Genomic DNA, 23,822 nt, shown 5'->3' with positions numbered 1-23,822 from the left:
AACTGTTTAGAATCATCCTTTTGCCTTTGGCTGCAGTTTTTATTATTTAGAATTATGCATGCTTTATTGTTAGAGGATTATTTTCCTTCAGAACTAATGGAATAATGTTTTGTAATTAGAAAAGAAACATAAGACTGATATATACTTAAGAAACATACTAAAAAGGATTTTAACATAAGGGCAACATTAGTCTCCAAATTAAATTCTTTAATGCACAAAACTAGTTGAATACAATCTACTCTTGCCCATTAGTTATATAATGAGTGAAGTTCATTTTTCTAATCACTTCCCTAATCAGCACATTTCAAAATATGATTGCCTTATCTCAATCTGAATTTAACAGCTATGCTTTCAGACTGACGTGGTAGAATGCTTTAGAATCCTGGACTGTTGTAGCTGAAAGATCCCCTTAGAAACTGTCTGGTTTGACACAGGCCGAGGAGAGAAACTGTGGGGAAATTCCAATAGTTTTGCCTCACTGAACCTTCCCACGCAGTTCCAGGCAACACAGAATTCATAACACATGTCTTCATGGAAAATAAACTGACATTCACAAAAGCTCATTTCATTTCATTTTCTAAAGCTTCGTTTAATTGCTAAGAGTAATCAAAAAAAATTCTATTAATCAATGAAGTATTAATCCAAGCTGGAATGCTAGGAGTTTAAAAGAAGAAGAAAAACCATAATGTCAGCGAAGGAAAAGTCAATAGCAGCAGGAGACAGCCTGGTCACCCGTTTCCAGGACAAAGGGAGTACGAATGGAAATTTCTGGATATAGAGCTGCTTTATCCAAGTAGTTATATGGAAGAGTTTAATTTAAAATGAAACAGTGATACTTTACAGGATATTGCAGTTTCCTAGCCACTGTGTCTTGAGTAGACCGTATCTCCTTAGCTTAGTCGAGATAGCTCTGCCACTGTTTATGCTCAGACTAAAATACTGTGGTATCATACAAAGATAGTGCTGAATTAAATGGCATTTAATATCTAGAAACCATTTTGGACCAAGAAGTTACTTAAATGTCAGAGTCAGCATGTAGCACATGAAGCTTTCCGATAAACGAACAGGGTTGTAATATGAAAGCTGCTTTAAGAAAAAAAGCACATTCCATATGTGTAAATGAATTTCAAATATTAAATTGAAGCAAACAGTTGAAGTTTTATTTTTAGAACAGCAAGTTAACTGTGAGTGTTTTAATGTTAGTTTTGTTCATCTATGTCTGAGATCATGCTGAAGTGAGAAAAATATCCTCAAACTACAATTTAATTTATTCAGAAAAAGAAAAGCTAAAAACAGTAATTCCAGCTACAATCCTTGGATCACCCTTGTAATGTGTTAATGGGTCCATTTTTCCTGGAATAGCTTAAACTGAAGCAGTTTCCCTTGTTTTGGAGATTTTTGTAGTTAATTTTCATTTCAGCTATTGTTTGGAAAAGATGGGCTGTCTGTGTAGATATGAAGTATAGTTTTTCCATAAAACAGATGTTTGTTTTATATTAAAAATACCACTGTACTTGTTTTATACCATTTGTATACATGTGGTGATATTAATGCTGAACTGTAAAATTCAGGAATTAAAATGTGACCCTGTAATTCCATGAAAAAAAAATACTCAGGTATCATCCCTTAGGACCCCACAGCACAGGCAGGGCTCGCTCTAATCCCAGCAGGTAACACAAATATATAAAGCATTGAAGTAAGATAACAGGAACCACAGGGCCTGCAGCAGACTGGAAAGTTTTGGTTTACCCTCAGGCTTCCCAATTCTACCAGAACATACTTATTGATCATATTTACCCAAGGGTCACCACTACGTGACTCCTCAAACCATCACAGGCAAAACCAAAACATGGTGGGAGTCCCAGAAGAATGGCGCTCCAGGCCCCACCTGACTTGGGTATGAGCTTTCCGGACAGTGGCTTCAATGACACCCCACCCCTTTTCATTCATCCATGGGGCTTCTGCCAGCACCCGCCCCCCCACCGCAGCTCCCGAGCAGTGGGCCATCACTGTGTCTTCCTCCCATCCCACCCCAAGTGGAAAGAAGTTTTCAACCTAAGTATGACAATTCTTCCAGCCAGCTCAGAAATCCCAGCCCCATGAGCAATAACCCCATCTTCAATAATCTTGAAGCTAAGGAGCCCAAGGGCAGGCTGAGCAAGGAGGCTGCGGTAAAACGCCACCTTGAACCACACTCTCAGACTTCCTTCCTGATGCAATACTCACGTCCTCAAGGGAAGAGTTCTCTTCTGTCTCCACATACATTCCCTGCCACTAGAGAACCCAGTCCAAGGAAGTTGGAAAACAGCCTTCATCATCATCTTCTCTGAGACATACTCTCTTTGGTATTACAGGTCTGCAACCCCTTACCTGCAGTTCTAAAGTAGGAAAAGCTCTGAAACCCAAACAGCTTCTATAACATTGCCAGCAGCACCTGAAATAAAGTGATGCAGGGTTATAAGCAGGATCTATTTATTTTAGTGGGAATATTCATACATATAGCTGAAGGAATATTATTTGGTTGAATTAGAGGCTGGGGATATTAAATAATATGCAGCAAATGTGTCATATTACCTTTCTAAAATAATCATTAAAAAAAAAGTCTCTGAACTCCAAAACACATCTGGCCCCAGGGTTTCAGATAAAGCCCTGTGGGTCTGTTGTTAGCTTCCAAATTAGTTTCAGAGTCTCTCTCCGCCAGTTTCCTCAAGGGGCCATGACATTGCCTGGATAATTATGCAGGATGTGTGGCTTAAAGGAAAAGGCCACGTATAGGAATTAGAAACCCTCATATTGTAGGGAGGAAATTAGTGGAGGACAGCATTTTTATAGTGCCAGGTGTAAAGTCTCACCCCAAGTCCTGGAGAAGACTGTATTTACCCGTCAGCTGCCACTACTCTTCACCCAGGAAGGAGACCATAGAGATGGAAACCCATTCTTTAATTCAGTGGGAAGGTCAACACATCCCCTGGGCTTCTGGATTCCTGTCGCGCATCCCCGGGGAAGAGGCGCCATCCCCATGTTGGCCCTACAAGGACATAGATATTAAGCCAGGCATTCATTTCTCACCCTGCGATAAGGAACACCTTCGCCTTACAAACATACTTCAAGAGATGATCTGATTCCCAAGCTAACCCAGAGAAGTTTGCTCCTGGAGATTTACAGTATAGGACAAGCTGGCTTCTCTGAGCTAAACTCGGAATCCAAGTTCTTTTCATTTTACTCTTTATAAGGGAAAGTACATTCTGCGTTCCAGATAATGAAATACAAGCTGCCATTTGGAACGTAATCCATTTCTAATGCAGACGTTGCCTGTAATGTATAGAGTTTTCTAATTGATTATCTCACCATTTGTTACTCAAGAAGTATTTATTGAGCACTTATAGAAGATGCTAGGGATAAAAAGCTGAACCAGGCAGACAACCAACCCTCGCAAAGTTTAGACTCTAGCATGAGAGACAGGGTTGGGGGGGTGGGGGGGTTGGGGAGCATGAGGAAGGGGTTTAATAGCGTTCAAAGAAAATTCATTTAACGTAAAATTAAGTATTCAAGAAAGCCACATTTTTCTTGTAACTTTATAGATCAAAGCTTTCCTGTGGAGGTGTAGAGGAGGTTTGGTGGTAGAAGGCTCACCTGCCATGTGGGAGACAGGAGTTTGATTCCCATGTACCCCTCCCCCCCAAAAAAACCCAACAAACTAGAAAACAAAAGAGTTTTCCCATGATGAGCTTCATCCCATTAAAGGCAGTTTTATACCTTCTGAAATAGGATTTGACACATTAAATGATTTATATTAGTAATACAAAAGGCAGCAACAGTTTTCATAAAGACCAGAGAGATTTTCTCAATGCATACATAACCTCTAAGTTCTGCTAATAAGGAAGAGGCTATCTGGAAAAGAACAACTTACAAAGTTAAACATGGAATATGCCAGCATAATTTCTCCAAACATTAGACATTGACCAATATTCAACTATAAAACAAAAGAGCTGAAATTTCTCATTGAAAGATAAAACAAAAACAAAATGAATCCACAACTTTGCTGAAAGAGTTCAGAATGCTAAATTTCTATAGCTACCATCCACATTTTTACTCAGTTGTTACAAAGCACTTATTTTTGCAAAAAAAAAAAAGGTCTGGAGCTATTGAAATGCTGAGGTTAAATCTCTGAGTGGAAATCAAAGACACAATAGCTGCCTTTCTTAAAATCAAGAAATCCCAGGATCACATGGTCTCAACACTACCCAAGAAACTGTAGTCTTGGGGTTCATTGAGCTAACTGGTTTGTGATGATGGCAATATCTGATAGGGACGGGAAATGTCAAGAGAAGCAAAAAGATTAAAGGCCTTATCTGTCCTCGTGGCAGATGGCAGGGGGTGCTGTCTGTGAAAACGGGCAGTTGTGTGCAGTAGGCATGTATTAGGATCACTTGTGACACTAGACCCATTTCAATCAGCCACGTGAGGCCAAGGATAGAAAGTCAGTCCATACTTGAAGTTCACCCCTAAAGAACCACAAAGGGATATTTGTTCTTAAATTCAATCATGAGCATAGGCAACTACACCTTTACTCTCAGATTTCTTAACATATAAAGCAATAAGGAATCCAGAGGGAAACATGCCAACCTGGAAACCAATAATCAGTATCTTCAATAGTAGCAGACGAAAGGTCTGGGGGGTTCAGGTCCTATACTTGATAAACTCATTAACTGGGGAATTTGGAAAGCTATTAATCAGGAAACCCAATACCTCCAGCAGGCTTTTGTTCAGTGTCAGGAATTGTTAAGCGTTGACTTTGGCACCAAGGGGAGGAGTAGAAGAGGAATGAACTATAAAGATGTGCAAGATACCATCTCCTTCTCACTGGGGAGAGAGGTCTGTACTCAGGTGCCTATAAATCAAGAGAGAAGATTTATGCAGTATAATAAAATCTAATCGCTAACACCCATGAGACGTTTTCTACATGCCATGCTCCACTGTAAGAGCTTTCCATGTTTTAACTCATTTAATTATTGCAACCATCCTATCTGAGACAGACATTATTAATCTCTCCTTTTTACTATGAGGAAACCAAAACTCAGAGAGGTTTAGTAATTAACCAAAGTCATAAGTGGTATATCAGGGAGTTGAACCCAGGCTCCAGAGGCCAGTCACCCTTGACCCCTTCACCAGGTCGCATGCAAAGGCTTTCAATGCTGATTATGGTAGGTTAGGAAGGCAGGGTGAGGTGAGAGGTAGGGAGACAATTGGGCAGCTTCTAGGAGGAACTGGCAATTGAGCTGTGCATTATCCAGTGGACACAATATTCCTCCCTGGACTCCAGTTTCCTTACCTCTAAGCAAGTGGGACTATTGAGATTAACTTCAAAATCACTTAATCATGTCTATTTCTTGTGACATCACCAGAGAGACAGCATATTGTAGAGAAGGTAAGCTTTGGAAAATAACACAACAGAATTATTAGCTGTGTCATCTTGGGTGAGTCAGTGACTTTTTATGAAATGTAATTTCTTCACTGGTGCAACGATTTCAGAGGGTCATTGTGAAAATTAAATAATCCATGCTAGGCACAGTGCCTGGCACACAAAGTCACTTGATTAGTTTTAGTTCTTACCTCTCCACTTTATTTTCTTTAATTACACAGAATTTCAGTGTTTGAACTCACCTCATTCAAATGAACCAGATCACTGTTTGGCTGACTACACATTATTAAAAGTGTACCCTTTGGGGAGTAGATAGAAAGTAAAAGTTCAAAGTAGAAGATAAGATATTGGAGAGTATCAGTTTTTTTAAATCTGTAAGGTTCTAATTTGCCATGCATCTATCTTATATTAAAATACTGCTTGATTCTCTTGATCCTTTTGATTATCACCTCAATTAACATATTAAACAGTCATGTGATAAACTAGGAACCAAGAGGTGAAAATACATACTATTCATAAGCATGACTGACTGTGTTAGTTAGATTCAGTTGTCAACTTGGCCAGGTGAGCATACCTAGTCTTGTTGCTGCGGACATAAGCCAATGGTACGTGAACCTCATCTGTTGCTAATTACATCTGCAGTAAGCCAGGAGGCGTGTCTGCTGCAATGAGTGACGTTTGACTTAATTGGCTGGTGCTTAAATGAGAGAGAGCACAATGTAGCCCAGCCTAAGCAGCTCAGCATTCCTCATCTCAGCACTCACAGCTCAGCCCAGGCCTTTGGAGATGTAGAAAGAAGTCACCCTGGGGAAAGTTGTTGGAACCAGGGGCCTGGAGAGGAGACCAGCAGAGACCATCCTGTGCCTTCCACGTAAGAAAGAACCTCAGTGGAAAGTTAGCTGCCTTTCCTCTGAAGAACCAACAAAATAAATCCCCTTTTATTAAAAGCCAATCCGTCTCTGGTGTGTTGCATTCCGGCAGCTAGCAAACCAGAACAGATTTGGTACCGGAAAGTGGGGTGCTGCTGCGGTTTGCAAATACCAGATCTGTTGGAACTGTGTTTTGGATGGCTAAGGGGAAGACTTTGGAGGAACTGTGAAGAGATTGATGGAGAAGTCCTGGAGGGTTTGAAGAGACTGTTGGTGTAAATGGAACCACTGCCAATCTTGACAAAGGAGGACACAAAAGGGAGAGATTGGAGTTTGCGGAGTAAGAACCATGGAAGCTCAGGTCTGAAGCCAAGAAACTTCGGCCAGGAGAGTGGACCCACCCATATACATGGAGAGGGTGAGTTTACCCTGAAGGGCGAGGATGAATCTCCCCTCTCATTGCAGTGGAAGAGTTGTGGAGCCTCAGACCTTGGAAAAGGTGCAGCACGCTCCTTGGGGGACTGGGAGAGCCTGGCTGCCACCATGTGGAGGGGTTGAGCGTGTGCCCCAGAAATGGCAGAGAGCCCAGGGGTGGCCCTGATGCCTGGAGAGAGTGGAGCCTAGAGGTGGTCTCCTCGATGTTTCCCGAGGTTGATTTGGAAAGGGCGGGCCACTGCATAGGCCCTCAGAAAGGGTGGGACTGCCACTTTCTACAGCCGAAGAATGAATGACTTTCAGACTTTGAGATCCCACGGCGCTTGCCCTGCAGGTTTTACATCTGTGTTTCTTCCAATTTCTCCCTGTGGAAATGACAGTCTATATCTGTGAATATGCTCCTTTGCATCTTGGCACCAAACAACTTGTTTTGAGATTCACAGGTCCACAGCAAGAACAGAATTTTTTGCACTTGTTTAAGGTGATGCTTGAAGTTGCCAAGTTGACAAGGGGTGGACATGTGTTAGTTAGATTCAGTTGTCAACTTGGCCAGGTGAGCATACCTAGCCTTGTTGCTGCGGACATAAGCCAACAGTACGTGAACCTCATCTGTTGCTGATTACATCTGCAGTCAGCTAGGAGGCGTGTCTGCTGCAATGAGTGACGTTTGACTTAATTGGCTGGTGCTTAAATGAGAGAGAGCACAATGTAGCCCAGCCTAAGCAGCTCGGCATTCCTCATCTCAGCACTCACAGCTCAGCCCAGGCCTTTGGAGATGTAGAAAGAAGTCACCCTGGGGAAAGTTGTTGGAACCAGGGGCCTGGAGAGGAGACCAGCAGAGACCATCCTGTGCCTTCCACGTAAGAAAGAACCTCAGTGGAAAGTTAGCTGCCTTTCCTCTGAAGAACTAACAAAATAAATCCCCTTTTATTAAAAGCCAATCCATCTCTGGTGTGTTGCATTCCAGCAGCTAGCAAACTAGAACACTGACATACCTTAGAAAGCTTTCAATAGATATTTCATAGGTTATAACAAACAGATGCACAGTTAACAGTTTAAAATTGTGTACTGTTACAAGCTGAAATAAATAGGCAAATGCAAGCAGATAGAAAAGGTCCTATCCAAAAGTTTTTTTGCTATAATCTGAAGGTTTATTAATGAAGACTAAGTAAAGTTGGAGAAAACAAAGCATTTACCTATAAAAGCAGAAAATGAAATAAACATCATATGAGTATCAAAGAGATAAAATCTTTGTACGTTGGTGTTTTGTTTCTTTCCGATCCTTGAGTAATAATACACTTTTTGCAAGCTCTCTCCTTTTCACTTTTTAAAATTGAGGCTTAATTTACATAAATCAAATGCTCAAATCTTAAGTGTATACTCAAATTTTTACATATACATACACTCACATAACCGCCACTCAAATTGATATTAGAACATATCCATCACCCCTGTAAGTCCCCTGCCCCTTTCTCAGACAATACCCCCAAAGATAACCACTCTCTACACTTTGAAATAGAGCAGATAACAGAAATTATCCCAAGGCTGAAAACAATAAATGAAGAAGTGAAGGATTTTGTAGCATTTTCTGGTGTGAGCTAGTTATTTCATTTGGTATCTTAGTAGAAGTTTAGTAATCATTAGACCCAGTGCAATAAAGGACCAGCTCACAGGGTGATAAACTGAAAATAATAGCCTGAAGTTTAAGAGAAGTAGTTTTCAAGTTCTTAGGTAGCAGAGTCAGATAACTGATTCCTTCTAGAACAAAATGGTTAAAGAGAGCATCTGGAGAATTAAGCCAGACTGTTCACAAACTCAGTGCCAACATAAGTGTGATTCAATGAGGTTGGAACAAAAATTCTGTCCTTTTGTTAACAGAGCCAGGATAAGTAATAAAAACGAATCAGTCAGAGTTTAATTGAACACCATAAATACATGGAGCCTTGAGTAGGGCATGAGATCTTGGAGGCTTGTCCAGACTGATGCCCTTATAAATCCCAGAGTGTTTTGAACAGTAAATAAAAAAGTATTTGCAAAGTCCCCTTGGGGGAATGATGAGAAAGAGGGAAAATTCAACTTCCCCATATGGAGAAGGCCTGATATTCTTACAAACAGTGAGGACAACAAAATCAATAGGCCGAACCCTCACTCCTGCGGTTTGTTCCTATGAAACTTATCCCCTCAAAGGATAGGCTAAGCCTACTTAAAATTAGGCCTAAGACTCACCCCCAGAGAACCTCTTTTGTTGCTCAGATATGGCCTCTCTCTCTCTCTCAGCCAACGCAGCAAGTAAACTCACTGCCCTGCCCCTCTCTATGTGGGACATGACTCCCAGGGGTGTAAACCTCCCTGGCAATGTGGGACAGAAATCCTAGAATGAGCTGGGACTCAGCATCAAGGGATTGAGAAAATCTTCTCTACTGAAAGGGGGAAGAGAGAAATGAGACAAACTAAAGTGTCAGTGGCTGAGAGTTTCAAATAGAGTCAAGAGGTTATCCTGGAGGTTATTCTTATGCATTATATAGATAACCAGCTTTTTAGTTTAAGGTGTATTAGAGAGGCTAAAGGAAAGTGCCTGAAACTGTAGAGCTATGTTCCAGTAGCCATGTTTCTTTAAGATGAGTGTATAATGATATAATTTTCGCAAGTGACTGTGTGATTGTGCAAACTTTGTTCTGATGCTCCTTTTACCAACGATATGGACAGATGAGTAAAAAATTTGGATTAAAAAATAAATAAACAATAGGGGGAATAAATGTTAAAATAAATTGGGTAGAGGGAATTAACTAGTGGTCAATGAGAGGGAGGTGTAAGGGGTATGATATGTATGAGTTTTTTCTTTTTATTTCTTTTTCTGGAGTGATGTAAATGTTCTGAGAAATGATCATGGTGATGAATATACAATTATGTGATGATATTGTAAGCCATTGATTGCACACCAAGTATGGAATGTTCATACGTTAAGAATGTATTATATGTTGATTGATTTTATTAATAAAAATTAAAAAAAAAAAGAATCAGTAGGACCCAAACTCTTGATTGGATCATGAAATTATTAGCTCTGTGTGTAAAGAGATATGATTTAACATGAATAGAGCATGAACTTTGAGTATTTTTTTAAGTAATTGTGAGAATTTGACCTTCTTTTATACATTTGTTTTCACCCCATCTTTCTGATAACTCAAGCCATTTAATAGAAGTTGGGAGTGGGGCAGGGGTGTGCAGTAAGTCACAGAAAGAAGCGAGGCATTTAGATCCAATTTTGGTTCATTAGATGCCTAGTCTATACAACTAAGCTTTTATATATATTTTAACTTTTAATTTTGAAATAATTTCAAACTTACAAGACAGTTGCAAAAATAATACAAACTCCATACAGAGAACTCCAACACACAGCCCCATTTCCAGATACACAGATCTGCCAATATTAACATTTTTCTACCTTTGCAGTAACATTCCACCTATTTACCTAATCTATCAATCACTCTATCTATCTATCTACCTGTCTGTCTGTCTGTATATCTATCCATCTATCTTATTTTCTGAACATCTGAGGTCAGGTTGCACACATCATACCCCTAGAACACATGTACATTTCCCTTCACTTATGTAATCACCTTAAGGGCAGTCGTCAAGTTCAAAAATTTAGTATGGATATATAGCTTATATTTTATATTCCAGTTTTTTCTTGTGTCACAATCAATGTCCCTTTGAGCTTTTTCTCTTCTGTTCCCAGATCCCGGACAGTATATGTATTACATTTGGTTATCTCTTTTGTTTCATTTTTCTCTTTCTCTCTCTCTTTCTTCATAACATGCTCTCTTCTTTCTCTCTCTTTCTCTTTTAAAGAAGTTGTAGATTTACAGAAAAGTCATGCATGAAACAGAGAGTTCCTATACACTGCCCTATTATTAACACCTTGCATTAGTGTGGTACATTTGTTACAATCCCTGAAAGAATATTTTTATAATTGTACTATTAACTATAGTGCATCCTTTACAACAGGGCCTGATGTTTTCATAGTACCTTTCTATATTTGTTAGTTATTATTTTTATCTTAGTAACATATTTACAACCTAAAATTTCTCCTTCTAACCACATTCAACATCTCTTTTTTTTTTTCTATTGGTGGAAACATATTACAACCTAAATCTTCCTTTCCTAGCCCCTTCCAAGCATGCAATCCAGTGAGTTTAGCCGCATTCACAGGGCTGCTGCTGCTCACATCACCCATTACTAGAAATCTCCCTTCATCCCAAACAGAAAACCTGTACTTATTTTGCCTTAACTCCCCCTTGCCCCTGACCCCAACCCTGGTAGCCTGTACTCTATTTTCTGCCTCTAGGAGTTTGCATATTTTCTCACATCTGCTTTGTGGTTATTACAGGGCTTCAAAATTTAACATCCTAAATTTATAAGAATCTCTTTTGATACCAGCCTAACTTCAATAGCATACACTACACAAGCTATGTTCCTGTATCCACTCTAGTCCCCCACTTTTATGCAGTTCTTGACGCAAATTACATATTTATATGGCATGAGTCAAAAACCATTGATTTATCATTACATTGTACTCATTTGCCTTTTAGATCTTGTAGGAAGTAAAAAGTGGAGTTACAAATAAAAAATGCAATAACATTGGTATTTATATTTACCCATGTCACTACCTCACAGGAAATCTTTATTTCTTCATGTCTAGTGTTCTTTTCTTTTACCCTTCAGAACTTCCTTTAGCATTTCTTGTAGGGCCAGTTCAGTGGTGGCAAAGTCCTCAGCTTTGTTTATCTGGAAATGTCTTAATTCCTATTTGATTTTTGATTTTTAAAAATTCGTTGTTTTTTTTTTTTCTCATGGACAGGCACCAGGAATCAAACCCAGGTCTCCAGCATGGTAGGTGAGAACTCTGCCTGCCAAGCTGCTGTGGCCTGCCCTTAGATTTTTTTTTTTTTTTTTTTTTAGAGAAATTGTGGGGCCTGTCCTCATTTTTTTAAATGTCTTTTTAATTGTAAAATATATATACAAAAAAGCAATAAATTTCCAAGTACATTTTAACAAGTAGTTATAGAACAGATTTTAAAGTTTGGCATGGGTTACAGCTCCACGAATTTTTGTTTTTTCTTCTAGTTGCTTCACGACACTGGAGACCAACAGAAATATCAATATAATGGTTCAGCAGTCAGGCTCATTTGTTAAGTCCTATCTTCTCTGTTATACTCCTCCTTCTCTTTAAATAACATATATACATAAAAGCAACAAATTTTGAAGTACATTGCAACAATTAGTTGTAGAAAAAATTTCAGACTTTGGTATGGGTTACAATTCCACAATTTCACATTTTTATTTCTAGCTGTTTTAGGTACTAGAGACTAAAAGAAACGTCGGTATGATGATTCAGCACTCATTTGTTCAATTTGACCTTCTTTGTGTAACCCCACTATCACCTTTGATCTTTCTTCCACTCTTTAGGGGTATTAGGACTATGCCCATTCTAACTTTTTCGTGTTGGAAGGAGCTGTAGATAATATGGGAGAGGGAGAAGGAATTAGTTGATGTTCTGGAAGGGTTGGCTTCTCTGGGTTTTAGGACTTATCTGGTCCAGGGACCCATCTGGAGGTTATAGGTTTTGGAAAGTTACCCTAGGCATGGAAACTTTGTAGGATCTTATATAATGCCCTAGATTCTTTAGGATTGGCAGGAATGGTTCTGGTTGGGGTTTGGCAAGTCATGCGAGGTAGTAATGTCTAAGCATGCATGAGGGTGACCTCCAGTGTAGCCTCTTGACTCTATTTGAACTCTCTCAGCCACTGATACCTTATTGGCTACACTTCTTTTCCCCCTTTTCATCAGGATGGCATTGTTGATCCCCTGGTGCCAGGGCCACGCTCATCCCTAGGAGTCATCTCCTATGCTGCCTGAGAGACTTTCACCCCTCAATGTCACGTCCCATGTAGCGGGGAGGGCAATGATTTCACTTGCAGAGTTGAACTTAGAGAAAGTGAGGCCACATCTGAACAACAAAAGAAGTCCTCCAGAGATGATTTTAGGCATGCTTACAGGCTAAACTTCTCCTCTACATACATAAGCTTCACAAGAGCAAGCCTCAAGATCAAGGTGTTCTCATTTTTGAAAGACAGTTTTTCTGGCTACAAAATTCTTGGTTGAAAAAAAAAATTCTTGGTTGGCAATTTTTTGCTTTCAGCACTTTCAGTATATCTTCCCACTGCGATCTTGACATTGTGGTTTCCACTGAGAAATTGGTTCTCGGTCTTACCCAGGTTCCCTTGTGTGTGACATGTTGCTTCTCTCATGCAGCGTTCAGAATTCTCTGTTTATCTTTGACATTTGATAGTGTGATTATACCATGGCATGGTGTTCTAGTTTGGTAGCTGCTGGAATGCAATGTCCCAGAAATGTAATGGCTTTTAAAAAGGGGAATTTAATAAGTTGCTAGTTTACAGTTATTAAATTCTGTGGTTGTGAAAAAATGTTCAAATTAAAGCAAGTCTACAGAAATGTCCAATCTAAGGCACCCAGGTAAAGATATTTTGGTTCCAGAAGGCCAATGAAGTTCAGGGCTTCTCTCTCAACTAGAAAGGCACATGGCGAACATGGCGATGTCTGCTAGCTTTCACTCCAGGCTTCTTGTTTCGTGAGCTGCCCCAGGGATGTATTCCTTCTTCATCTCCAGAGTTCTCTGGCAGCATGGGTTCTTGTCGTTCTCATGGATATCTCTTCATTCTCTTGTCATTCGGGCAGCTCTCTCAGATCTCAAGCCTTTTCCAAAATGCTTGCTCTTTTAAAGAATTCCAATAAAGTAATCAAGACCCATTTGAAATGGGTGGAGTCACACCTCCATCTAATCAAGTTTAATACCCACAGCTGGGTGAGTCACATCCCATGGCAATAACGTAATCAAGTTTCCAACCTATAGTACTGAATAGGGATTAGAAGAAACGGCTGCCTTTACAAAATGGGATTATGATTAAACATGGCTTTTATAGGTCATTTCAAAGAGGGTTTGTGGGATTGAAACCAGGAGCTCTTAACGCTATGACCAAACAGTGAACTTCTCCATAGGATGACATTGTCACTCTAAAGTGTCTTATTTTTTTCCTAAGGGAGATACAAGGTGAAGTCATTTCACTGTAAACATAGTCCATGATGATGACGATGTGAATAAGCAAATAAATGGCTCAAAGTTTTTTTAAAATAAAAAACATGGCTTTTCTAGGGTACATAAATCCTTTCAAACCAGCACACATGGTGTGTGTCTGTTTGGATTTATCCTGTTTGGAGTTCATTGAGCATCTTAGATGAGTACACTCATCTCATTTGATAAATTCAGGATGTTTTCAGTCATTATTTCTTTGAATGTCTGCTCTACCCATTTCTCTCTTTGTTCTCCTCCTGGGACTCCCACAGTATGTTTATTGGGGTGTTTAATGGTGCCCCACAGGTTCCTATCCACTTTTCTTCATTCTTTCCTTTTTGCTCCTCAGACTGATTATTTCACTCATCTTACCTTCAAATTCACTGGTTCTTTTCTCTACCAGCTCCAATCTGCTGTTGAACCACTCTAGGGAATTTTAAATTTCCCTTACTGTGGTCTTCAGATATGTTTGGTTACTTTTCATAATTTCCACTTCTATTGTTTTTCTGATTTCCTTTCATTCCTTGTTCACGTTTTCCTTTATGTCTTAAAGCATTATTAGGACAATTTAAAAAAAGTTTTGGTGTGAAATGTCCCAGTTCTGAACCTCATCATTGGTGGTTTCTAATGCTTTAATCTTCTCTTTTTCCTGAGCCATCACTTCCTTTTTCTGTGTGTTTTGTAATCTTTTGTTGAAACCTGGACATTTTGATATTTTAATGTGCTGTTGGTGGAATTGAGACCCTGAGGCATTGGTTCTAGGGCATGTATCCAGCTAATATTATGACAGCACTTTCCTTGAATGCCAGGAGCTAACAAATAAAAAGGAGGAGGAGGAAGAGGAACAAAAAGAAAATATCTTTCTCTTTAAAAAGTCTAAAAAAACTAGTCTTTGCATATTGGTCTGCATGAGAGCTCCCCTCGGGGCTTATCCATTCAATAAGTTTGGAGAATAGCTCCAGGTCAGCATGTGAGGGCCTCCCTGATCCTTTCTGCCCAAGCTTCTTATCTTGGAACATATATGTGGCCCTAGGAATTCCCCCATTTACACAGAAATGAATGTCCCCTCTTCCCTAGGAAACAGCTTATGGTCAGAGTATTGTACAGTCTGTCCCACAGCCAGCAATCCCTTGTCACAAGCAGCAGGATTTGAACTGCGTTCCCGCAGCATTCTCTAGGAGAGCTCAGGGAGCCACTGTTCTGGTTTGCTAGCTGCCAGAATGCAACACACCAGAGTCAGATTGGCTTTTAATAAAAGGGGATTTATTTTGTTAGTTCTTCAGAGAAAAGACAGCTAACTTTCCACTGAGGTTCTTTCTTACGTGGGAAGGCACAGGGTGATCTCTGCTGGCCTTCTCTCCAGGCCTCTGGGTTCCAACAACTTTCCCTGGGGTGACTTCTTTCTGCATCTCCAAAGGCCTGGGCTGAGCGAGTGCTGAGATGAGGTATGCTGAGCTGCTTGGGCTGTGCTACGTTGCGCTCTCTCATTTAAGCACCAGCCAATTTAATCAAACATCATTCATTGCAGCAGGCACGCCTCCCAGCCAACTGCAGATGTAATCAGCAACAGATGAGGTTCACATGCCATTGGCTCATGGCCACAGCAACAGAACTAGGTGTCTTCAGCTGGCCAAGTTGACAACTGAATCTAACTACCACAGCCACCTTCTACCCACAGGTCAGCTCTGGGACAGCGAGTCCCTCAAGTCAGATTGAACCAGACATACCTGTTTCCAGGATGTACATGAGGGCCATTCTGCTCCTTCTCGAATGGGGAGCAGCTCTGTACTGGGCTGCTCCATAAGGCAGCAAGGTTTGGGGAAGTGCCAACCAAGGCATCAGGAGATGCTTCCTCTTTTAAGTTGCCTTTTATTGATTTGGCACTTGCCCTGTTACTGCAGTCTTATAACTGTTTTCTGGAGATTTCCAAAAGATGTTTTTGCCAGTTCTTGCTGGTTGTACAACGTTTCTGTGGGAGAACAGAGCCTTGAAACATCTCACTGTGCCATCTTGACCAGGGCAGGGCCTTATTTTCTCTAATATGATATTTTGGTTTAGTCATAATTATAGATTGCCTATCAATAAAGTGTCCAAACAGGAACACGTTTTGAGAATGAAGAGGGGGGCTCTATAATTATAATTGTGCCAGATTAGCAAGACTAAACAAGGATACTTCAGTGCAAGGTAGTATATATGCTACCCAGCTATCATAAGCCACCACTCCATAAAAGTTCATATTGATTAACTCTTCATTACAATGGCTCCTTTACTAGATAAGTTAAAGCTTTTATGATGACAGAGGCATCTGAGAAGGCAAACAAACAAACAAAAAATCCCTAAAGCCATGAGACGATGGCTATGATCTGGCATGTTAAACATGATCTGAGAAGTAGAACAGAATGATAATATGTTAAGAACGTTTGTGTTTCTTTGTTGTCCTATTTAAAAAAAAATTTTTTTAATTAATTAGAAAAATTTAAAATAAATAATATTAACAAACATGGCCTATTCTACAGCATTTTTATGCTTACCATTTCTAATCTCTAGGTCCAGTAAAAAGAATTCTAAACCACACTTGGCCACATCTTTCTGTTCCTAGCCCTTCCCCATAGCTGCTTTGGTGGCTGGGCCTTAGGGCAGGGATAGGTTGCATAGACAGAAAGCTATCAGGCTTGTTGAGTTTGGACTTGAAAGTTTCAGATGATGGCCATAGAATTTTGAGAGTTCCTATGCCCTTCTGTTCTAGTTTGCTAGCTGCTGGAATGCAATATACCAGAAACGGAATGGCTTTTAAAAGGGGTGATTTAATGAGTTGCTAGTTTACAGTTCTAAGGCCGAGAAAATGTCCCCATTACAACAAGTCCATAGTAATGTCCAATCAAAGGCATCCAGGGAAAGATACCTTGGTTCAAGAAGGCCGATGAAGTTCAGGGTTTCTCTCTCAAGTGAGAAGGCACATGGTGAACACAGTCAGGGCTTCTCTCTCGGCTGGAAGGGCACATGGTGAATACGGTGTTATCTATTAGCTTTCTCTCCTGGCTTCCTGTTTCATGAAGCTCCCCGGGAGGCGTTTTCCTTCTTCATCTCCAAAGGTCGCTGGCTGGTGGACTCTGCTTCGTGGTGCTGCAGCATTCTCTGCTCTCTCTGAATCTCTCATTCTCCAAAATGTTTCCTCTTTTATAGGACTCCAGTAAACCAATCAAGACCCACCCAAATGGGTGGAGATATGTCGTCACCTAATCCAGTTTAACAACCGTTCTTAACTAAATCACATCAACCAGGGAGATGATCTCATTACAGTTTCAAATATACAGTATTGAATAGAGATTATTCTACCTTTAAGAAATGAGATTTATATTAAAACATGGCTTTTCTTAGGGGGCATATACCCTTTCAAACCAGCACACCTTCTTTTAACTATTTCCAATTATTAGATTTATTTTACTAAAAGCTGTGACCAGGACCATTGGAAACAGTCTTTGCTTTTTCCAGAGGCAGCCCTTTGGCAGTTTCCTCCTGCCTTAAATAAATTCCAGGGGCGATTTCTTTCTAATGTCCAGGTTTGTTTATAGTAATTACAAACTTACAGTTTTGAATCTTGGGAAAAATAAAAACAAAAAAAAACCATGATCTGAGGAGGCAGCCTTAACTTCTGACATAAGGATATCAGCCTGAATAGGGTTGAGGACTTGGAGTATATCTTTAGCAACTCCCTCTAGCACATGACACAATACTCACATTGCAAGTTGTCAATAAATACTGAATTAATGGAGGGTCACATCCTCAGTTTATTAACATGCTCTCTGGTCAATAGTAATGTGTGTTCATATTCAATAATTTATATGAATTATGAGCTTATTACTATGCTAGGTCCATTGTGATAGTTAGATTCAGGTGTCAGCTTGGTCAGGTGAAGGCACCTAGTTGTGTTGCTGTGGACATGAGCCAAAGGCATGTGAACCTCATCTGTTGCTGATTACATCTGCAGTTGGCTAGGAGGCGTGCCTGCTGCAGTGAACAATGTTTAATTTAATTGGCTGGTGCTTAAGTGAGAGAGCTCAACATAGCACAGCCCAAGCAGCTCAGCATACCTCATCTCAGCACTCACAGCTCAGCCCAGGCCTTTGGAGATGCAGAAAGGAATCACCCCATGGAAAGTTGTTGGAACCCAGAGGCCTGGAGAGAAGGAGAGCAGAGATCACCCTGTGCCTTCCCACGTAAGAAAGAACCTCAGTTGAAAGTTAGCTGCCTTTCCTCTGAAGAACTATATGTTAACTAAATAAATCCCCTTTTATTGAAAGCCAGTCCAACTCTGGCATGTTGCATTCCAGCAGTTAGCAAACTAGAACATCCATACATACATTCTCTCTTTAAATTCCCCCAATGACTATAGAAGATGCTACCATTAATTCCATTTTTTTTCCATAGTTGAGGAAATTGAGGCTTAGAGAAGGAAAGTCACTTGTAGTAGTAAGAAATAAGATGTAAGTAAGATGTATGTAAGTAGTAAGATGCATATTAGGATTCTTGGTTCAGTCAGACTCTTAACCATCCCATTATTGAACCTCCCACTCAGGGTTCTTTTATTCCCAGGACAACAACCCACTCAATTGGCAATCCCATGGACATCAAAGGGCAGAGAAGCAAATACTAAGGGCCAACTGGGGAGGACAACAGAGAAGCCAGGAATCAAGACTATCCCCTCCCAACCCCCCACCCACTATACATTTACACAGCAGTTTGTCTAAATCTGGGGGCTTGTGATTCTATAGGACCAAATACACCCAATGTCTGAATCTCTCCCTACGTGTCTTATTAAAGAGCTCATTTTACATTTTTGATAGAGAAGAAAGATGGATTTTTAATTTGGTTTCTTTGACGTACTGCAACTAAAACTATAAATTAAATTCTGATTTTAATTAGTCTATGATCTTAATACATAGGAAACATTCTGTTTTTATCTGGTTTGCTTTTAAAATGCCAAGAAGTACAAAGCCTTACAGGAAAGGAAAATGCACGTTTCCTGTTAGTTGAATAGATTTAAATAGTTACTCTTTCCTCATGAGTGTTATTTAAAATGCTGTTTTACAGGGTGGGCCACGGTGGCTCAGCAGGCAGAGTTCTTGCCTGCCATGCCAGAGACCCGGGTTTGATTCCTGATGCCTGCCCATGCAAAAAAAAAAAAAATATATATATATATATATATATATATATATATATATATGCTATTTTCCGATTGGTATATGCAACACTTCTACACAAAGAACACACTTCTACTTTGTGTAGGTTTTTTTCTCTTCTCATTCCTATAATTAGTCTGTCTAAAGTCCAAAAGAAGTGATACTGCTCAAACCAGGAGGTCTAGAATCCTTTCCTTAGCGCCAGCAGTTCTATTACTTGCACTGCTGTATTCCATTAATAGATTCACATTCCAGCACAAAGCACAGAACTTGGACTATGGCCCAGTTCTCCTGACTTCCAGCCTAGGGCCTTTTCCACAAGTTGCGTGGATATGTGTGTGTTGGTGGCGGGGGTGGGGTGGCTAAAACAGAACTCGAAGCTCCAAATGGTGGGCTCCTTTTCCTTCCCCCCTTTGGCACCATGGTGTTAGCCAGTACCAAGTGTTTGGTTGTGAAATACGAATGGGATACTTTTTGCCTAAGTTTCTGTGTGTGTGTGTGCATTTTGTGAATATCTTTTTATTCATCTGTTTCCCATACCGGACTGAAAACTCTCTCATAGTAAGCATGGAACATATTTGTTTTTTTACCTCCATCACCCAGAATATGGTCAGACAAATAAAAGCCATCCAAAGAGTGTCTGTTGGAAGGAAAGAAGAAAGGAGGGTAGAAAGGAAAGAAAGAAAAAAGAAGGGAGAGAGGGATGGTGGAAGGGAGGGAACAAGGTAAGAGAGAAGAAAGAAAGACTGCACAATTTGCCTGAAATGAAAGGTCTATTCATAAGATTTGAAACATAAAGTAAATCTGTAGCTACTTGAGAGAAACAGAAAAACTTCATTTGCCTGAGGAGCCTTCTCTGTTTCCTTGTTCTTTGTTCCTTCTTTGCTAACATGTTAGATAAGATGTTTAAAGATGAATACTGCTACAAAGAGAAAAGATTGGAAGGAAAGAAAACAAAATGCCACCAAGAATTGTCACAAAAGAAAAATAAAGTGAAAATATGTAAAAAGGCATGAAAAGAAAATTCAGAGAAATCAAGAAAAAAGCATGTAATATAAAAGATATTTTTAAAAAGTACTAGGCAGAAAATACTTTAACAATAGTTAAATATATCTGCTTCAAAACAATGTGTTAATTGCAATGCATGGACTGCATTGTCAAAACATACCACCAGATGAGGGGAGAAGAGGGGATAGACGAAAGGGAAAGGATGATCCTCGCATTGATGGTGTACTCAGCAGCTTCCAAAACAAGGGAAGGAAATAGCTGTATGACTCTAGGAAAATATGAGAGATTCCACACCTCAGGTTGTTGCCTGTGGATTATAAACAGGGGCTTTTAGACGTGCTCAGGAGCTAGACCATCTGGAAGTTCTGGGACCTCCCTGATCTGTTTTGGGTACTTGTACTAGCAGACAAGTGACAATTAGCATGAGCCCAAAGTTTTCTTTTTCAATTGTGGAGGGTGGTGAAGTTAAGTCAGATTTCTTTTTCATTCACTTATATTTTTTCCTGTAAGGTGAAAACAAAACAAAAAACAATCAAGACCTGTATTCTTCAACATTAGAACATCTCAGGTCAGCTGGAATTCCATAGGAGTATGGCTGAGAACCACCAGTTAGGAACACTCACCCAGCCATTCATTTATTCATCAACAAATCTTATCGAGTATTCAACATGAACTAGGCACTGTGGATACAGTGGTGAATGTGCTGAGGAAGGTCTTTGTTTGGGAGAGATTGCATTCTGGTGGGAAAGGATGATAAACAACTACATAGAGAAGGTAATCTTTCTATGAGACTATCTCCTACCAATCTTCCCTCCTTCCTTATACACAGTGACCTGCTGCTCCCAGCATATGCCAAGCTCAGTGCTGCCTCGGGACCTTCGTGCAGGCTCTTTCTTCCCACTAGCAAGCTTTGCACCCAGACCTCCGCGTGGTTGCCTCTTTCTCCTCATTCAAGTCTCAGCTGAGATGTCACCTCGTCAAAGAGGCTTCCCAGATTATCTTGCACAGAATAGACTTCCCTTACTCTCTATCCCTTTCTCTTTTATTTTCTTTATATCTCTTATCTATTAAAATGGTATTATGTGCTTCCTTTTAAAATGTTTGGTCTCCCCAGTGGAATGTAAGAGCCACGACAGCAGAGGTTTTACCTGTTTTATTCACTTCTATATCTCATGAATTTAGAACAGTGATGTCAGAAATGCCCATTTACTTTCATGCCCAAAGACTAGGTGTCTGAAGTCAGAGGGCCTCAGCTATTATCTGCAGCATGGTAGCTGATCACCAAAGGTGATCCCCACGAATGACACCGCCTAATTCTTACACCTTGCATAGCTCCTTTGTCTGGCCTCTGGGCTGGCTGTGTGCTCACCTTTGGCTAGGAGAATGCAGCAGAAGTGAAGCTACATGGTTTCTGAGGCCACCTCACAGAAAGCTTTGCAGATTCCCGTCTGGCATCATGGAACACATGCTCCGGAAGAAGCCAGCCTCCAAATAAAAAGTATAACTATCCTGAGGCTACCATGCTGTAAGGAAGCCTAAGCATGCACATAGAGGGCTGCATGGAGACACTGAGAGGCTCAACTAGCCCCCAGCTATATTAACCACCCCAGCTGAAGCTCCAGACATAGAAGTGAAAAGGCCAGTGGAACATCCAGCTCAGTGAAGCCTTCAGACAACTCCAGCCCTGGACACCAACTGATGGCAACTGTGGAGAAACCCCAAATGGAAACTACCCAGCTTGGCCCAGTCAACCCACAGAACCATGAGAGCTGATAATAAATTATTGTTTTAAGCCACCAAAAAAAAAAAATGTTTCTTCAGATAACTCCCAGTATGATAGTTGGTAGTCTTTTTATTCCAAAGGAATGAAAACCAATTCACTGAGTTTGAGCAATATTAAAATTTACTGATTTCTTTTTTTAATCTACTAAATTTATTTTAACATTTGTTCCCCTTATTATTTATTTATTTTTAATCCAGATGTTTTACTCATCTGTTGATAAGGCAGATAAAAGGAGCATCAGACACAAGGTTTTCACAATCACACAGTCACATTGTGAAAGCTATGTCATTATATAATCATCTTCAAGAAACATGGCTACTGGAACACAGCTCCACATTTTTAAGCAGTTCCCTCCAGCCTCTCCATTACAACTTGACTAACAAGATGATATGTATTTAATGTGTAAGAATAACCTCCAGGATAACCTCTCAACTCTGGAATCTCTCAGCCATTGACACTTTATTTTGTCTCATTTCGCTCTTCCCCCTTTTGTCAAGAAGGTTTTCTCAATCCCTTGATGCTGAGTCTCAGCTCATTCTAGGATTTCTGTCCCACGTTGCCAGGAAGGTCCACACCCCTGGGAGTCATGTCCCATGTAGAGGTGGGGAGGGCAGTGAGTTTGCTTGTCATGTTACCTGACAGAGAAAGGCCACATCTGAGCAACAAAAGAGGTTCTCTTGGGGTGACTCTTAGGCCTAATTTTAAGTACGCTTAGCCTATCCTTTGTGGGGTTAAAGTTTCATATGAACTAACCCAAAGATTGGAGGCTCAGCCTATTGATTTGGTTGTCCCCACTGCTTGTGAGAATATCAAGAATTCTCCACTTGGAGAAGTTGAATGTTCCCCCTTTCTCACCATTCCCAAGGGAACTTTGTTAAGCCACCAAATTTTGAGGTGGTTCTGATACCAGACAAAGGTGGTGAATTCTTTGCCCAATGCACTCAAATGACCATTCCTGAGACATTGGAGTTTCAAAGACAGAAAAAATGTATCGCCAGGTGCAAAGCAGGAGAACAGATGGCCTATCAGCCCCAAAATCTGTCTCCCTGAGTCTAGGGGTTTCAAGGTTTTGATGAATTCCAACAAGGGGAGATGAACTGGAATGATACAACTTCAAATAGCAAGTCTAAGGAGAAAGGGAGACAGCTATCATTCCAATAGCAACATGTAAGCCAAAAAGAGAGGAAGAACAGTTATCATTTCAAAAGCAAAGAGAAAGCAGAAATGATTGACAAATGTAAAGGAGTGAAGCCAGGGATGGAACCAGCTAATGGCTGACTCAATTTCCTTCATTAGCATTAGGGCCTTTGCCCTTACAAACTTTCAAAGTAAAAAAAATTTTAAATGGACAAAAGCATAAGATAAGGGTTTTTACAATCATTCTCAGGGATCAGGGCAACTGGGTCACTGTTCAGAGATTTTAGGTATTTCATCTCTGTTTGCTCTAATATTCCATAAAGAAAAAGGAATATTACTATAGCATTCATTTAACCCTAATTCCTCAGTTACGGGTTTGTCACATAGCAATACAGAGCTGCAAAATATAGCCACCAAAGGGCAATTCTAGATTCAAGCATTTCTCCCCCACTAATGTTATACATGCCTGAGGGTCCTAGCCTCCCCCTCACCCCACACACACAAAGTGTGTGTGTCTCTGCCTTTAACCGACTTTGATCGGCTCTGCTTCCTGCTTCTACAATCCTATGAGCACCTCCACTGGAGGCCGGCAAAGCTGGGTCTCAACCTCATGGGATGGCTGTAATTTTGGCCTAGTCATGAAACTCAGTCTTTTCTCTGAAAATTGACGGTGAGGATTTGATTTCTACATTTCTTTTAGGGTGAGGCAGACAACCCTCACCCCCTCCCCAAGTGGAAATTTATACAGATCACAAACAGATACAAGAGGAAGAGTTCTGACCAAAACAAGAGATGGCATACCGGAGTCCCGTCACAAGGCAGCAAAGGAGACAGACGC

At 40.3% G+C, this 23,822-nt stretch overlaps 1 protein-coding gene and 1 non-coding gene across 2 annotated transcripts in view; both read left to right on the top strand.

Annotated features, from left to right (window-relative positions):
- The window catches only part of GRAMD2B (GRAM domain containing 2B), a 157,479-nt gene that overhangs the window by 57,240 nt on the left and 76,417 nt on the right, over nucleotides 1-23,822 (top strand). The gene's annotated exons all lie outside the window — the stretch shown is intronic.
- Nucleotides 13,726-13,856, top strand: LOC143665845 (small nucleolar RNA SNORA25). The gene has a single exon (XR_013167241.1). It is a non-coding gene; the product is annotated as a small nucleolar RNA SNORA25 (small nucleolar RNA).

Source organism: Tamandua tetradactyla, chromosome 21 (assembly GCF_023851605.1).
Source record: "Tamandua tetradactyla isolate mTamTet1 chromosome 21, mTamTet1.pri, whole genome shotgun sequence".
NCBI lineage: Eukaryota > Metazoa > Chordata > Mammalia > Pilosa > Myrmecophagidae > Tamandua > Tamandua tetradactyla.
This window is presented reverse-complemented; position numbering and strand designations above follow the sequence as displayed.